This window comes from Callospermophilus lateralis, chromosome 7 (genome assembly GCF_048772815.1).
Source record: "Callospermophilus lateralis isolate mCalLat2 chromosome 7, mCalLat2.hap1, whole genome shotgun sequence".
Taxonomy (NCBI): domain Eukaryota; kingdom Metazoa; phylum Chordata; class Mammalia; order Rodentia; family Sciuridae; genus Callospermophilus; species Callospermophilus lateralis.
The window spans coordinates 39,853,912-39,868,898 of record NC_135311.1 but is presented as its reverse complement, the minus strand read 5'-3'; the positions used below and the strand labels follow the sequence as shown (position 1 = coordinate 39,868,898).

The window sequence follows — 14,987 nt, the reverse complement described above, 5'->3', positions numbered from 1 at the left end:
GATAGTCAGTATATAGTTAATGGTATAGTATCCCTTGAAGATACTGGTAGGATTTCCCCTTCCTCTACTGTTTACTCTTTGCTTTCCACTATACAAAGTCTAATCTGGGACAGAAAAGATACCTTTTTTATAGGACATATCAGAGCACATACAGGATTGCCTGGAGCCCTTAGTTTGGGCAATGCTTTAGCAGATAAAACTACACATGACATACATATTTTCTCTACACTAGAAGAAGCTACAAATTTTCATAAAAAGTTTCATTTCAATGCTAATACTTTACAAAAGCACTTAAAAATAACTAAGGAACAAGCTAGACAAATAATAAAACAATGTCAAAATTGTGTTACCTTTTTACCACAAGTTAATCTTGGAGTCAATCCTAGAGGACTGATATCTAACCATATTTGGCAGATGGACATCACACACTTGCCAGAATTTGGAAAATTAAAATATTTGCATGTTACAGTTGATACATCTTTGGATTTTTGATGGGCTCCCTTCATACCGGAAAAAAAAAATCTAGAGATATTATAGCTCATTGCTTACAAAATTTTGCCCCTGGTTATACTTCTACCTCTTTTAAACAATTTTGCTCATCATTTGGTATGGCATTACTCACATAACAGAAATTAGATACAATCCACAGGGAAAAGCCATAGTTGAAAGAGCTAATCAAACTATTAAAATATATTTATTAAAGCAAAAAGTGAGTATTGGAAAGGAGTATATATCCCCCAAAGATAAACTTAAAATAACCCTTTTTACTCTAAACTTTTTAAATTTGGATTCATCTGGGCTTAGTGCTGCGAAAAGGCTCATGTGTTCAAAAAGTGTACATAAGCCTAAGGTACTTTAGAAGGATATTCTAACAGGACAATGGAAAGGTCCTGACCCAGTGATTGTCTGGAGTTGGGATTCTGTTTGTGTGTTTTCACAGGGAGAACAGCAGCCGATTTGGATTCCAGAGAGACTAACCAAAGTGATTTCTATAGACCAAAAAGAAGATGATTTGACTCAAATCCATAACAGCTGATATCCAGAGCTTCACCTTGGCTATTCTTTATCTGCAACAGTGCTTCTCCCACACCTGGAGGCTAATGAATAATGAACACCATTAAAGCCTATTTCAAATGTAAAAAACCTTGGGGCTTGCTTGTTGGAATTCCTTCAGACGCATTATGCAAATCACAGGACAAAGGATGGGATATCCAAATAAGAGTCAAACCAAGTGGTAACCAGGATCCTTTTTTCAATATCTATTTTCTTATTGACTTTTCCCACATCATGATGTTCTATTTTATTTTTTGAGCTCATTCAGACCTAGGTTAATGTTTTTCTGATCAGTTTTATTTTATGACTGTGGAGTTTGTAAACATTGCAATGGAGATTTCACCTGTAAAATTACAAGGCCTTTAATATTGTCTTATGTGCTGTATGTTATGTGTGCACACTTGTGTTTTGTGTTGTCTGTATGTGCATATGTCCATATATCATATATGAGGAGCGCTCATGAAAAACTGGATCCTAATTTTTTTTATTCACGTGATTTAAATGGTTTAATGTAAATTGGGTATACAGCTGTTGAGGATTGTTTTAATATGTGAACAAAAAAGGAGGTTAACAGATCTGTTTGTTTACTTTCTCATTTCCTTTTTATTATATTTAATAATTCTGTTCAGGATAATGTAAATTGTTCAGAAAATTGTTTTCTTAGTGCCTGTTGGAATGTTACATAATTTGTTTTTAGCCATCATTGCTAGAATTTCTATCTTCATCCTAGTGCCAGTGAAGACAAAGATAAAACCAAACTATAGCTATGACAACAAACTGTATAAACTGATGCATCAATGAATAATAACTCAACAAGTAATGCTCAATCAAGGAGTTGATTTACTTTGGGAGGAAATGGACATATTGATGGATTCCTCTGCTTTGAACTGCTTGCAGAACTTGCCTGGACTATGTATCTCTTGTATACATTTTGAATACATTGTGAACTATCTGTTGGTTTACCAAATTGTGGTAGTGCTGGCGTATCTTTGCAGATGGTGTCACCAGTGGTACAATTTTTCCAAAGTAGCCATCATTTGGCTTGGTGTTGTGGCGTTATGCATCCTCCTCCCTTCTGCTAGTGATTGTCTAAAATTTGGGAGCCAACAGAGGTGAGGCAAAGAACCTCACACCCCCACTGGTGCAAAGGCCTATCCACAAGTATGGTTGTATGCTGGACCAGTAGTCAGTGATGGGTATGATCCAATTGCAGTGGTACCAACCTAAGACAAGAGGCTGACACCTTGAGGTCAGCTTATCTGATGATGGGTAAGGACCATATGTAGTATTGGACAGCCTAACAGGCATTGTCCCTATGCCACATTGCTTGTTGTTTAATTAAACAGAAGGGGGGAAATGTTGAGGGCCACAGCCGAGTCGGGATGATGCATGGCAATTTTGCCAGAAGTAGTGGTTGAGAGGTGACACCAGTAAGCCATTAAGATGATGACTTTTGAGTTCTCACAGAGTTCCTATTGAGTTCCGGTTGCACTCTCGTGTGGATTCCTGAAGAGTTCTCATTGGTTAGGGAAATGCTGGAGGAGGGATTTTTCCAGTTGATGGTGTGTCCTGAGAGAAGGCCACATGCGTGGTGCTTGGGAGAGTTCCCGGGGAGCGTGTGTGGAGTGTGCTGGCGGAGTTCAGAAATAAAGTTTGTTCCTGCTTCAGTGGCTCATGATTTGTGCCCAGCCAGACTCAATCAGTAAAGAGCTTCCAAACATTCTGAATAGTTTAAGTCCATGGTTCCCAGTATTTAAATTAAATATTTCAATAAAGTGCATATGGGACAAATACACCAATATCATGTAAGAATTTCTCAGTGTTTTGGAGATAAAAGCATACACAGAAGATTCCACTGAGAGCTCAGGCCCAAGGCAAATCACATCTGTGTTCTGCCAAAGTCCCCACATCCTGACAATTTGATAAAGCTGGAATGAGAATGAATTGCACATGACGGAAAATTGTCAAAGGAAAAACACTACCTGAATCTGGAGGAGAGGGCTTCCTCGAAAGTGCAAAATACTCTTAGAAATTTTCCTAAAAAAAAAGCGTACTTAATTCTCAATTCTAACCAGCTGTTTCTAAAATCACCCTCCAGACCACTTCATTAATTTTATCACTCTGGTATCCTTATGCTGTTTGCATCATTATTACATTTTAACGATATACATATATGACTTGTCTAAGGGCACATATTACTTAATTTTGAGTTTCTATTAGTAATTTTTAAACTTATCTCTCTTATTAAAACACATTTTTTATTATAATTAGTTAAAAGATTTTCTACGTAGTTCATCCAAAGCCCCTGTTTAAAATGAATCTAGCAAAAAATGCATGTTTATTTATGCATTATTTCATAATACTTTGATGATGATTTTCATTATTATTACTGCATGGAAAAATCAGATATCTCTTTCAGCTATAGAACAGGTAAATTTCAGGCTGACATTTGTCTGCATCTCGCAGATAAATTGCTCAGACTTGGTGCTAAATAACCTGTGGAAACTGCTTCTTGAAGGCTGCTCCTATCGGAACACGCACCGAGCCTGGAGCGGCCAAGTTCCGGCTCCCAGAGCTGCTCTTGCCCAGGGCTATAGAACCCGCGGAAACTGCTTCTTGGAGCCTGCTCCTGTAGGAACAGGCACCAAGCCCGGAGAGGCCAAATTCTGGCTCCCGGAACTGGTCTGGCCAAGGGATAAAGAACCCGCTGAAACTGGTTCTTGGTCCAGGTACTGCTGAATACTGTGAAGGCCAGAGTGGCGGAGCAGAGACGCTGCCCGGGCCCGGAACAGGCCCAGCGACCCGCCAGCGTGGTATCACGTCACCCCAACTGGAGTGGTGGCCAAACAGAGCCGCCGCCTGCGCCCAAAACAGGCCCAGCGACCGGCCGCCGTGGCAGTCACGTAACACGATTTGGAGTAGGGGCAGAGCAGAGCCGCAGCCCGAGCCTGCAAGGTAGACAGAACTGCGACTGACCGTAGGAACAGGCTCAGCGGTCTGCCAGTGTGGTAGACACGTCAAACCAATTGGAGGAGGGGCAGAGCAGAGCTGCCGCCTGCATCTGGAACAGGTCCAACGACCCGCTGGTGTGGTATCATGTCACCCCAACTGGAGTGGGGGCAAAACAGAGCCGCCGCCCATGCCTGGAACAGGTCCAGCGACCCACCGGCATGGCAGTCACGTCACCCCATTTGGAGTAGGGGCAGAGCAGAGCTGGCGCCCGCATGTGGAACAGCCCCAACAACCCCCTGGCATGGTAGTTACGTCACCCCAATTGGAGTAGGGGCAGAGCAGAGCCGCCACCCGCGCCCGCAAGGTCGGCAGACCTGCGACCAACTGGCGGATCAGGTCCAGCGGCCTGCAGGTGTGGTAGACATGTCACCCCAATTGGAGTAGGGGCAGAGCAGAGCCTTCGCCCGCGGCCGGAGCAGGGCCAGCGGCCTGAAAGAATGGTAGTCACGTCACCCCAATTGGAGTAGGGACAGAGCAGAGCTGCCACTTTTGCCCGCAAGGTAGGCAGACCTGCAACCGACCAGAGGAACAGGCCCAGCGGCCTGCGGGCCTGGTAGACACGTCACACCAATTGGAGTAGGGGCACAGCAGAGCCGCCTCCCAAGCCCAGAACAGTCCCAGCGACCTGCTGGCGTGGTAGTCACGACACCCCAATTGGAGTTGGGGCAGAGCAGAGCCGCCACCCACGCCCGCAAGGTAGGCAGGCCTGTGACCAACCGGGGGATCAGGCGCAGCGTCCTGCCGGCATGGTAGACACATCACCCCAACTGGAGTAGGGGCAGAGCAGAGCTGCCGCCCGAGCCTGGAACAGGCCCAGAGGCCCGCCGACGTGGTAGTTACATCACCCCAATTGGAGTAGGGGTAGAGCAGAGCCGCCGCCCATGCCCAGAACAGGCCCAGTGAACCACCAGCATGGTATCACGTCACCCCAATTGGAGAAGGGGCAGAGCAGAGCCGCCTCCCGCGCCCGGAACAGGCCCAGAAACCAACAGACATGGTAGTCACGTCACCCCAATTGGAGTAGGGGCAGAGCAGAGGTGCCGCCCATGCCTGCAAGGTAGGCAGACCTGCAACCGACCGGCAGAACAGGCCCAGGGGTTTGCAGGCATGGTAGACACGTCACACCAATTGGAGGAGGGGCAGAGCAGAGCTGCTGCCCGCACCTCCAAGCTTGGCAGACCTGCAACTGACCGACAGAACACTCCCAGTGTCCCGCCAGCATGGTAGTCAAATCACCTCAATTGTAGCAGGAGCAGAGCTGCTGCCCCCTCCTGCAAGGGAGATTTTTTAACTTTACAAGAGCAATATAAATATACAGGGGGAAAATTTCAAAAACACAACAGTTTCACCAAGCAGAAAGAAACACAAGCAATATGAAAAGACAAGGAAAGAAAGGACCACAAGCAATGCAGGTCAACTCAACTTTAGAAGAGGTAATAGCTGCAGCAGATAGAATGTCAGATAAAGAATTCAGTATATAAATGCTGCAGATGATCTGGAGTCTCAAGGAAGACATTAGACAGCAAAATCAGACAATGAAAGATCACTTTGACCACTTCAACAAAGTATTACATAAACAAATCCAAGAAGCAAAAGATCAACTATATAGGGAGATAGAGGTAATAAAAAACAAACAAACAGAAATCATAAAAGTGCAGGAACCAATAAACCAACTTAAAAACTCAATTGAGAATACAACCAGCAGAGTAGAACACTTAGAAGATAGAACATCAGACAATGAAGACATAGTATTTTGACTTGAAAGAACATAGACAGCTCACCAAGACTGTTAAGAAGCCATGAGCAGAACATCCAGGAAATATGGGATAATATAAAGAGACCAAACTTAAGAGTCATTGGGATACAGGAAGGTTTAGAGGTCCAAACCAAAGGAATAAGCAATCTATTTAATGAAATAATACGAGAAAACTTCCCAGACTTGAAGAATGAGACAGAATCCCAAATCCTAGAAGCCTCCAGGATGCCCAATGTGCAAAATCATAAGAGATCCACACCTAGACACATTTTAATGAAGATGCCCAACATACAGAATAAGTAGAGAATTTTAAAAGCTACAAGAGAAAGGAAGCAGATTACATTTAGGGGTAAACCAATCAGGATAACAGCTGATCATTCAACACAGACTCTGAAAGCTACAAGATCCTGGAATAACATATTTCAAACACTGAAAGAAAATGGGTTCCAACCAAGAATCGTGTATCCAGTGAAACAAAGCTGCAGGATGGAAGATAAAATTAAAACCTTCCACGATAAACAAAAGTTAAAAGAATTTGCAGCTAGAAAACCATGTCTTCAAAACATCCTCGGGAAAACATTACAGGAAGAAGAAATGGAAAATAACAATGAAAACCAACAGTGGAAGGTAGGACAGTAAAGGGGAGAAAATAATCAAAAACGAAAACAAACCATGCTTAGTAACATAAATAAACAAATTTGGCTGGAAGAACAACCCATATCTCAATAATAAACCTAAATATTAATGGCTTAAGCTCACCAATTAAGAGACACAGGCTAGTAGTATGGATCACAAAGCAAGACCCAACAATATGCTGGCTTCAGGAAATTCATTTGATAGGAAAAGACATACATAGACTGAAGGTGAAAGGTTGGGAAAAATCATATCACTCATATGGACTTTGGAAAAAAGCAGGAGTGTCCATACTCATGTCAAATAAAATAGATTTCAAGCCAAAGTTAATCAAAAGGGATAAAGAGCGACACTACATACTGCTCAAGGGAACCATACACCAACAAGACATAACAATCATAAATATATATGCCCCAAACAATGGTGCAGATATGTTCATCAAGCAAACTCTTCTCAAGTTTTAGAGTCTAATATACCACCGTACAATAATCATGGGAGACTTCAACACACCTTTCTCACCACTGGACAGATCTTCTAAACAAAAGTTGAATAAGAAAACTATAGAACACAATAACACAATTAATAACCTAGACTTAATTGATATATATAGAATATACAACCCAACATCAAGCAGTTACACTTTTTCCACAGCAGCACATGGATCCTTCTCAAAAATAGATCACATATTATTTCACAGGGCAACTCTTAGACAATATAAAAAAGTAGAGATAATACCATGCATCTTATCTGATCATAATGGAATGAAACTTAAAATCAACGATAAAAGAAGGAAGGAAAAATCCTCCATCACTTGGAGAATGAACAATAGGTTACTGAATGATAAATGGGTTATAGAAGACATCAAGGGGGAAATTAAAAAATTCTTAGAGATAAATGAAAACACAGACACAATATATCGGAATCTATGGGACACATTGAAAGCAGTTATAAGAGGGAAAATTCATTGCTTGGAGTTCATTCCTTAAAAAACAAAAAACCAACAAATAAATGATCTCATACTTCATCTCAAAATCCTAGAAAAAGAAGAGCAAAACAACAGCAAAAGAAGTAGAAGGCAAGAAATAATTAAAATCAGAGCTGAAATTAAAGAAATCGAAACAAAAGAAACAATTGAAAAGATTGACAAAACTAAAAGTTGGTTCTTTGAAAAAATAAATAAAATCGACAGACCCTTAGCCATGCTAACGAAGAGAAGAAGAGAGAGAAATTAAATTACTAGCATACGGGATGAAAAAGGCAATATCACAACAGACACTTCAGAAATACAGAAGATAATGAGAAACTATTTTGAATCCTTATACTCCAATAAAATAGAAGATAGTGAATGCATCGATGAATTTCTTAAGTCATATGACCTGCCCAGATTGCTTCAGGAGGATATAGACAAACCAAACAGACCAATATTAATTGAGGAAATAGAAGAAGCCATCAAAAGACTACCAACTAAGAAAAGTCCAGGACCGGATGGGTATACAGCAGAGTTTTACAAAACCTTTAAAGAGAAACTAATACCAATACTTTTCAAGCTATTTCAGGAAATAGAAAAAGAGGGAGAACTTCCAAATTCATTCTACGAGGCCAACATCACCCTGATTCCTAAACCAGACAAAGACACTTCAAAGAAAGAAAACTACAGACCAATATCTCTAATGAACCTAGATGCAAAAATCCTCAATGAAATTCTGGCAAACCGGATACAAAAACATACAAAAAAATTGTGCACCATATCAAGTAGGATTCATCACTTGCATGCAAGGCTGGTTCAATCAATATATGAAAATCAATAATTTTCATTCACCACATCAATTGACTTAAAAATAAGAACCATATGATTATCTTGATAAATGCAGAAAAAGCATTCGACAAAGTACAGCATCCCTTTATGTTCAAAACGCTAGAAAATCTAGGGATAACAGGAACTTAGCTCAACATTGTAAAAGCAATCTATGCTAAGCCTCAGGGTAGCATAATTCTGAATGGAAAAAAATTGAAGGCATTCCTTCTAAAATCTGGAACAAGACAGGGATGCCCTCTCTCACCACTTCTGTTCAACATAGTTCTCAAAACACTGGCCAGAGCAATTAGACAGAAAAAAGAAATTAAAGTCATAAAAATAGAAAAAGAAGAACATAAATTATCACTATTTGCAGATGACATAATTCTATATTTAGCAGACCCAAAAGGGTCTACAAAGAAACTATTAGAGCTAATAAATGAATTCAGCAAAGTGGCAGGATATAAAATCAACACGTATAAATCAAAGGCATTCCTGTATATCAGCGACAAATCCTCTGAAATGGAAATGAAGACAACCACTGCATTCACAATATCCTCAAAAAAAAAAATAAAATACTTGGGAATCAACCTAACAAAAGAGGTGAAAGACTTATACAATGAAAACTACAGAACTCTAAAGAGAGAAATAGAAGAAGATCTTAGAAGATGGAAAAATATACCCTGTTCATGAATAGGCAGAACTAACTTCATCAAAATGGCCATATTACCAAAAGTTCTCTATAGGTTTAATAAAATGCCAATCAAAATCCCAATGGCATTTCTTATAGAAATATAGAAAGCAAACATGAAATTCATATGGAAAAATAAAGACCCACAATAGCAAAAACAATGCTAAGCAGGAAGTGTGAATCAGGCGGTGTAGCGATACCAGACTTCAAACTATACTACAGAGTAATAGTAACAAAAACAGCATGGTACTGGTACCAAAACAGGCGGGTGGACCAATGGTACAGAATAGAGGACACAGAATCCAATCCACAAAACTACAACTATCTTATATTTGATAAAGGGGCTAAAAGCATGCAATGGAGGAAGGATAGCATCTTCAACAAATGGTGCTGGGAAAACTGGAAATTCATATGCAACAAAATGAAACTGAATCCCTTTCTCTCGCCATGCACAAAAGTTAACTCAAAATGGATCAAGGAGCTTGATATCACATCAGAGACACTGCGTCTGATAGAATAAAAAGTTGCCTACAATCTACATACTGTGGGCTCAGGCTCCAAATTCCTCAATAGGACACCCATAGCACAAGAGTTAATAACTAGAATCAACAAATGGGACTTACTCAAACTAAAAAGTTTTTTCTCAGCAAAAGAAACAATAAGAGAGGTAAATAGGCAGCCTATATCCTGGGAACAAATCTTTACTCCTCACACTTCAGATACAGCCCTAATATTCAAAGTATACAAAGAACTCAAATAAAAGACAACAAGATAACAAATAACCCAATCAACAAATGGGCCAAGGACCTGAACAGACACTTCTCAGAGGAGGACATACAATCAGTCAACAAGTACATGAAAAAATGCTCAACATCTCTACCAGTCAGAGAAATGCAAATCAAAACCACCCTAAGATACCATCCCACTCCAGTAAGATTGGCAGCCATTATGAAGTCAAACAACAACAAGTGCTGGCGAGGATGTGGGGAAAAGGGTACACTTGTTAATTGTTAGTGGGACTGCAAATTGCTGCAGCCAATCTGGAAAGCAGTATGGAGATTTCTTGGAAAGCTGGGAATGGAACCACCATTTGACCCAGCTATTCCCCTTCTCGGTCTATTCCCTAATGACCTAAAAAGAGCATGCTACAGGGACACTGCTACATTGATATTCATAGCAGCACAATTCACAACAGCAAGACAGTGGAACCAACCTAGATGACCTTCAATAGACGAATGGATAAAAAAAATGTGGCATTTATACACAATGGAGTGTTACGCTGCATTAAAAAATGACAAAATTATAGAATTTGGAGGGAAATGGATGGCATTAGAGCAGATTATGCTAAGTGAAGCCAGCCAATCCCTAAAAAACAAATGCCAAATGTCTTCTTTGATATAAGGAGAGTAACTAAGAACAGAGTAGGGATGAAGAGCATGAGAAGAAGATTAACATTAAACAGGGATGAGAGGTGGGAGGGTAAGGGAGGGAGAAGGGAAATTGCATGGAAATGGAAGGAGACCCTCAGGGTTATACAAAATTACATAGAAGAGGAAGCGAGGGGAAAGGGAAAAATAATACAAGGGGGAGATATGAACTGCAGTAGAGGGGGGTAGAGAGAGAAGAGGGAAGGGGAGGGGAGGGGAGGGGGGATAGTAAAGGATAGGAAAGGCAGCAGAATACAACAGACACTAGTTTGGCAATATATAAATCAATGGAAGTGTAACTGATATGATTCTGCAATCTGTATACGGGGTAAAAATGGGAGTTCATAACCCACTTGAATCAAAGTGTGAAATATGATATATCAAGAACTACGTAATGTTTTGAACAACCAACAATAAAAAAAAGTTAAAAAAAAGAAAAATCAGACAAGATAAAGTTTAAATTGTTTCACTTCATAGTTTAGCTATAACAGTCAATGCCTCCATCAAATGAAAACAGATATGCAGCATCAATAAATCAAATTAATAGGAAAATATAGTGCAAATATGCACCCACAATGAGATGGAAAGGCAAAAGCCAAAGCCAAAGGCAAAAATATGGAGAATATCATGAACTCTTTGTGCATTCACACAGTTATCACAAATATTTATTGGTAGGAATGGAATTTCAAAGAATGGTCTTCAGACACGTGTAGTAAAAGATCCTTAAATACAAAGAGCCCCTTCAACCTGTAAAAATGTTGAAGATTGGTAAATAATGAGTAAAAATATAAAATCATGCAGAAAAAAAGAAAAAAACGCCTTTTGATAAACTTTAAAAAAAAATTCTAATTGAAGTTCTCTAAAGGGAGACATTTAGGTAAATTTCCCACTTCGCGTGTATTGATTGCTGGGAAAATGGATTTTAGACAAATCAATTTGTGCCATTCCCAACTCTCTCTTGAGAACAGCTTGACCATCTCCTATGTTCCTGGAAGAAAGTTGTCAGGAGAGGCTGTGCAGCATTGGGTGAGTGCACTGTAGGAGCCAGTTGCACATTTCTGTGTGCACAACCTGGGGCAGCCTCCCCTGTGCTTTTTTCCTCCCCTGCACTTCTCTGACCTCCCAGCTGAGTCTGTGCACCATGTCCTCAGCTCCTAGCCTGGTAGAGGCCCCCTCATCTCTTTTTCTTCCAGCATGGTGCCTTCCTTCCATCTACACTTCCGTCTGGCTCTTTATATCTGCCTCTTCTGCCTTCCTCTTTTCTTCCTTGGTCTCCTTGAACTGCCACTTGGGGATCTGCAAATGGCTTCTATCGTTGGCATTGCCTTTGAGGGCTATTTTCTCCCCCTGGAATGTGGGCACCTGCAACTTGCTGATGTAGACCCTGAAGACCACCATGCCTAGCCACACACTTCTGTGACACAGGAGCTGTAGGGACAGTAATCTGGCCTTCTGCCAGGCAAAGGCTGACCCTTGGAATCACGGTAGGTAGGGAAACGGGGACTGACTCATGGAACCTTCTCTCTGAAGGCCCCATAGCATCAGAAGTCCAGAACTGCTGTTCAACACCTTCCACTTTGTCCCTCTCTTGGAAAAGTGTGTCCTTGGTTCCCGTAGCTGTAGGACTTCCTGCACTGACTATTGCCTTTTTTACCACACAAGCAGGGACCTCAGGGCACATGATTAGGCAGATGATGACTACTGAGAAACTATAAAAGTTTGTGGTCATTTTCACCACATGGTCAAGGACTACCCAATGCTTTAGGCACCAGCTTAAGCCAGGACCACAGAAACTCAGTGAGCACCTGCAAGCAGTTTTTAGAGGCTACAGGCTTCAGAACTGCCTCAGGGGACAGTGGGACCTCTGGCTTGTACATCTACTCTAACTGTTCAGGGCAGGGTCACATCAACAGCCTCTCCATGGGTCTGATGGCCTTCACCCAGCCTGTGTGAATGGCCCAATCCTGAGGCCACACCCAGTGATGGATGTCCCTTGCATGTGCATCTGCCCCTGCCAGTATCAGGGCTCTAACACACTCCACTTGGCTCTGAAATGTGGCTTTCTTCAAGATAGTAAAGCCAAACAAATTCCTCCTTTTAAAGCCAAGACGAGGAGAAATAGTTGTCTTGCCAATTAAAGTGAACATGGGGGCTCTGTGCTAAGGCCACCATAGAGTTCACAAAGCCATGGTAGCAGACAACAGTAAGGCTGGTCTTGCCATTGTGGTCTGTCTCCTGCATCTCCTCGATGTGCAGGCCCCACTGCATCAGTGCCTGTAGCAGCCCCATGTCATTGGCACAGACAGCATATAGGAAGGTTGCCTCCAGGACACCCTCCAGGATGCTGTCTGTGTTCACCAAACTGCACCCCTCCTCCTGCTCAAAGGGTAAAAGAAATCTTTTGTAGTGATGCTACAGATGTCTCCAGAAAAGCAGTGGCCTTCATGCTTCAGCCCAGTGGAAAATCGAAATGTCAGATTTCTACTCCAACGTGTAAAGAGCTTCAAAGTCATCACCTATCCAAACAACAAGAAAGAAGTTAGAAAACTTAAATCAACAGCTCTTATTATATTGAAATAAGGTCCCAAGAAAGTTACCTGCCCCAAGTATAAAAACACAGGCTAAAACAGGGAATCCCACCTCACAAACAGGAAAAGTTACCAGAGCAAGCAAATAGTAGAACACTTAAATGCTTATTGAAAGATTTGTAGAACTTGAGGGGGCCTTGTTAAAAGTTATGCTTTCTCAGGGCAGAGATTGGGGAGCATGCCCACACTTTTGTAACTTTTACCTCTGGGAAAAAATAATTCAACTTGTTGTTAAATAATGTGACACAATTACCTAAGGAAAACAACACAGAGGAAGTAAGACTTATTTTGGGTTATAGTTTCAGTTCAGGTTGGCTGTCTCTACTGCTTTGGGCCTGCATTGAGCAGAATATAATGGTGGAAGGATGTGCTGGAGGAAATCTGCTTAGCTCATGGTGGCCAGGAAGAGATAAAGGGAAAGAGAAACAAAAGAAAAAAGGTCAAGGGGACAAGAAATACTATTATAAGGCCTTCCTCCAGTGACCTTGTTCCTTCAAAGCTGCCCCACTACAGTCTCACCTCCCTATAGTCAACTTAGCTATTAATAGATTCATCTACTCATGAGAGAAGAGTCTTCCTTCTGGGGTGACTCTTTTTTTTTATATTTATTTTTCAGTTGCATTTGGACACAAGACTTTATTTTAATGTGGTGCTGAGGATCTAACCCAGTACCTGTCATGCACTAGGCAAGCACTCTACTGCTGAGCCACAGCCCCACCCTAAGTGTCACTTTTTACATTGCTGCATTGGGGACCAATGCCATCATTCTCTGGAGGAAATTCCAAATCCAAACCATAAGACAACTCAACCACGTTCTCCTGAAGAAGATCAGAAAAAAAAAAAAAACAGAAAACTGATACTCTATCATTAGTACTTGGTAAAAATCTATAGTAAGCAAAACAGTGTTAAATTGGTTGCAAAAAAAAAAAACCTGATATAACAATGGAAAGAATACAGAGGTCAGAGACAATTTTACAGAAATAAGCCAACTGTTCTTTAACAAAAATTGACAGTCAATTTAATGGAGAAAGTCAAGTGAAAACAATAAATGTTGCTGGAAGAACTGCACATCTACATGCAAAAAATGGAACCTAGAGAGTGGTCTTCTACCTTTCACAGTATGGATCACATATATAAATGTAAGATTCCAAAGTATAAGACTCCTCGCTATGGTGTGGATGTTGTCTGAATGTGTCCTCTAGGGATTCATATGGTGGATACTTGCTTTCCACTGTAGCAGTACTGAGATGATGGTGTCTTTAAGAGATGAGTTAAATCAGGGGGAGTAACCTCAGCAGGGATTTGTGAAGTTCTCCATGATTCCCTGACTGGGTCAGTTTCTGTGAGATCATATTGTTGTAAAAGAGGAGCCTCATCTGTCTTCCTGACCTGGAAAGAGAAATGTCCTCTCCTGAGCAGACCTCATTGGTGGAGGAGGGGCAACAACAGACCTGCAAGGAAGCTGCTTCAGGTATAGAGCCAGACACCACAGCCACCACTAGTCCATCTTCCTTGAAGGAGAAGGAGCTTGAGTTTCAGCCACTCACCACACAACTAGAAGTGGAAAGGCAGATTGTTGCCAGTCACCCAGAAAGGTGCAGACTTGCAGCAAAATCACCAAGCATGCTACCACCAGCTCAACTAAGTCATTTCCTTGGACATCAACAGATGTGCCATCTCCTGAGAATCTCTAACCAAATCTTGAGTTTGCTGACACTGTTCACCCCAAATACTATCTGATCAGGACAGAGCCATAACAAGGGACCCTCTACTCACCAGAACAGACTTCTCTCCATAAAAGATCATTGGGTAATTCAAAACATTCAACATAAATTCTTATTCTGACTGTGGATGCCAGGAATCAGGGAGTTTCCACAACAACCAGAATGTGATCAAGGCAGACAATAGCAGCATTCACTCATAGGATCAACCAATAACCATTTTGTGAGGGATTAAAGAGCTGAAGGATAAACACTGGTTCAGCACAGGGATGGCTCCTTGAAGCAGTAACAGAATTCCTCTGGGTAGTGAA

At 41.3% G+C, this 14,987-nt stretch overlaps 1 pseudogene; it reads left to right on the top strand.

Annotated features, from left to right (window-relative positions):
• The first annotated feature begins 14,356 nt into the window (after positions 1-14,356).
• Positions 14,357-14,965, top strand: LOC143404221 (plakophilin-4 pseudogene; annotated as a pseudogene).
• The last annotated feature ends 22 nt before the right edge of the window (positions 14,966-14,987 follow it).